Source organism: Seriola lalandi, unplaced genomic scaffold, assembly GCF_002814215.2.
Source record: "Seriola lalandi dorsalis isolate HSWRI2012SDOR001 ecotype SW California unplaced genomic scaffold, Sedor1 jcf7180002054748, whole genome shotgun sequence".
Taxonomy (NCBI): Eukaryota; Metazoa; Chordata; class Actinopteri; order Carangiformes; family Carangidae; genus Seriola; species Seriola lalandi.
This window is the reverse complement of record NW_019525301.1, coordinates 3,263,868-3,267,937: the sequence shown is the minus strand read 5'-3', so window position 1 is coordinate 3,267,937 and position 4,070 is coordinate 3,263,868.

Sequence of the window (4,070 nt, the reverse complement as noted above, 5' to 3'; positions counted from 1 at the left end):
ATGGTTGTTGACAGTTGCATTGCATAATACTGGTATTTGATTATTATCATTACTAATGCAGTAATGTATAAGCAATATTTTGAAGTTCTGTCTGTGGGTATGAAAGTTTATAACAGTGCACTAGTTTGAATCTCTTGGTTTTGAAATCATACTCTTCAAAGTAACTGAAAAATATTAATATGCAATGATTATTATTTTTACAGGTGTATAATTTACAAGGAAGTACTATATAATACACTATTTGTAGGAGATATGTAGTGTTCAATACACCTCCAATTAGAGTCTTAATGAGTACATGTTGACTAAACATGCAAATTGTGAAAGTTGTCCTCAGGAATACACAACGCACAGTACATAGGAAAAAAAGTTTTCAATAATAAAGCAATTAAACTAGTATTTATTTAAATGGTTTAAACAGCTTTTCATAAGGCAAGGCAAGTTTATTTACTGTACCATTCAGACGCATTGGGGATTCAAAGTGCTTTACAGAAACATGGAAATACATTCAAATTAGAACACAGATGATATTTAAATAGCATTTAAAAATGATAAAAAACTATTTGAATAAATAAGAAAAAGGAAATACACAAGACTGAAAGATGTCACGTATGGGATTAATTGGTGAGTTGCAGTAAACAGTGATGTTTTAAGCCCTGATATAGTGAGCTGACAGTTTCAGCAGATCTCAGGTGTTCAGGAAGTCTGTTCCACAGGTGAGGAGCAGAGGAACTAAAAGCTGCTTCACCTTGTTTGGTTCTGATTCTGGGAACAGTGAGTGAACCTGTCCCAGATCACCTGAGGGGTCTGGATGCTTCGTATCGTACAAGTAGATCAGAGATGTGTTTAGACCTATTCTGCATTTCTTTATATGAAACAAATAAAGGTAGTGGTGGGGAAGAATAAAAACTGTACTTAACAATTATCTACATTTTTTGCACCCTAACAGATGACGTCCTACAGATGTAAAAAAAAAAAAGAAAAGAGCTAAGACAAGAAAACGTCTGTTCAGGTGAAAATACCTGTGTGGTGGGACCGGTACGTAAATGTGTTTTGTTAATTTCCACCACAGTGAATGTCACACCTCTAGTCAACCAAGAATCCTTGTATCACACCAGTCAGCTTTAAATGAATCAATATGCATTGATTGGCTGATGTGTGTAAATTACTCAATTCATTTGGCTTGATGTAAATCTTCCTCGTCCAGTTTTGCAGGTACCAACTGGGCAAAGTGACAACTGTCCCTCCACAGCCTCAGACTCTCTGTGTCAGCGGCTCTTTCATTTAGTCTGTGGCATTAACTATCCTCTAGTATATCGTGTTCTTGCGGCCCTGTGTTGAAACCTAGCTCTAACACCATGATAATTGCAATTTATTTGTGCTCACAAAATGCATGTCCTGAATTAGCTGTGTTTAATCAAATTACCATGTGTACTGCGCTAAACATAGACGTTGGCGTGCCTGTAGGGGAGAATTGGTTGTGACAGTTTTGACATTTCAGCCTGTATGTTGGAGCTCTTCAAAGCCAGTGCATTCAGAATTGAATACAAACTAGTTACATGTGTCTGCTATTTAAAGAGGAGGTGTTATCTCTGCAACTTAAACAGAAAACTGATAAAAACTTGATTTTCAACACTTACTTTTTAACATAATTATTTGTGTTTGTGTGTGTGTGTGTGTGTGTGTGTGTGTGTGTGTGTGTGTGTGTGTGTGTGTGTGTGTGTGAGCAAGTGAGCGAGTGAAGTGTGTTAGTTACTTTCAGTCATAGCAGTGATAAGACATTTGAACATAATATGAACATAATAATATAACTGAACAAAATGTGCAAATGTTCACCAGCTGAACAACAACTGAATATATATGTGTGTGTGTGTGTGTGTGTGTGTGTGTGTGTGTGTGTGTGTGTGCGCTTATGTTTGTATTGTTACAACTAACCCAGACAACTCAAACTTAACTTTACTCAAAATGAGTTTTTTCCTCCTCAAACAGTCAGTGTCTGTCACAGGGAGCTACTTCCTCACATGTGGAATAAGGACTAAAATGCGCGGGTACAGAGTGAATCAGGTGACTCAGAACTTGTCCCTGATTGGAGAAATTGGAAGTGTTACAACTGACCCATGTTACAACCATCCCTGGTCAACAGCAGTTTTTTGCCCAGGGCCTCTCAGCAGGTTCATTCAGCCCTGCACTGTTGAACGTCATGTAGTTCCACAGGTGTGACAGCAGGTGGTGTTATAGTTCTTTAGCAACTCAAACCATCTGTCCTGCAGGAGACCACCAAGAAGCGCTCGAACATAAATATGTGTCAGTTATGAACAACTTTGTGGCAGACAACCTGTTGAGATGGAAATATGAATGAAAACGTTAATCTGATGGAAGAACTCAAATCATTCAGTAAAAGGAGCTCTACCACAAATTAAAGGTAAAACGCACTGAAACGTATTTGAATGAAAGCACAGACATGTTTCAGCATTAAAGATAAAACATTTCTCATTATGCTGAAAGGTCCTGATTATTTTATTAAATTATTGGGTTATTTTTATTGAGGCATTGCAATGTCAGTAGTCTTGCATTTGAATGTTGCAGCTGGTCGAGGTGCTGCTAGTTTGAACTGCTTCATAGCGCTGGGTATTTTTCATGGATAGAGGACGTGACTTTTGATAAGATGATGATGATGTGTCTGGTGTGAAATGTTTGGTTGAGTAAAGTTATTGTTGAGTAAAAAGTGTGGTGGAGTAAAGGTATGAAGCAGGGGCCTATGACACAGAAATACTTGTACCACTTCACAATAAGACAATTAGAAAGGATTTATGAATGCTTTATAACTAGTTTATTAATTAGCTTGTTAACACTCTATAGATAATTTATAAGTTGCTATAATACATGAGATAATAAAGGCAACAGTGACCTGTTGCTTGCCAAATAGTGAGTCCACATTTCTCTGTACAGTTCATCCTCATATCTCATTGGTTGCTTCATCACGTTTGTTCAGTTACAATCAATGAAGCACCTTCAGCATCTTAATGCTCAGAAACATTTGTAACTGGCAAAAGGAGCCTTATTGTAAAGTGTAAAACACATCACCATTTATTAATGAGGTACTATCATTTATAACTGTCCTCTGGTTAATAAATGATGATGTGTTTCACACTTTACAATAAAGCTCTTTTTACCAGGTATTAATGGTAGTAATTAGTAAGATTAATGAGTAGTAAGCATTAACTTGATCTTGCCAAATAGTGAGCCTGCATCAATATATGAAAACTGTGTTATAACTTGTTCATAATTGTTTTTTTTTATGATTTTATAAAGTGCTAATAACCGAATAAATAACTTAATTATAAAGACTTTATAAATCCTTTATAAGGGTAGTCTTGGTAACGAAATACTCAACAGTTTCCCACCAGTGGTGTTTTTTTCATCTCCAACCTTTATTGGAAAACATTCAAATATACATGCAATACAAAAATGTGCTCAGAGACAAGAATAATGATAGTAAAAAAAAAAGTTGTAAAATTATAAAAGTAAATATAATGAAAATAAGAGGACATAATGAAAAAAATTATATAAAAGGAAAACCAACTACAGTACAATAAAACTGTGAGACTATATATAGTAGATAGATAGATAGATAGATAGATAGATAGATAGATAGGTACCATGTTATTCGCCTCTAAGGAGTTCATTATACAGTTGGACATCTTATTACTTTATTTAGTACTAATAAGGTCAAGAGTCTTAATATATTCTCTAAAATCCAATAACTGACTTTTGTTCCTCTATATTTATGAAATTTACTATAAAGGATCATCAAATTAACAATGTATTCAATGTCGTAATTATTATTTTCATAATATGTAATGATATTTTTATATTCGATACTGAAATCATTTTTACTCTCACAGATTATAGCATATGGTAACTGAGTGTGTACATTGGTAGAATAACTGTATCAGGGATTCTGGTTCATTATTACAGAAATGGCATGTGTTGTCGAAGTCGACCGGTGGTGTTGTTAGTTCATTGGTCTGAGATTGAGGTGCAAATCGCATCAGATGAAATGTGATCTGATG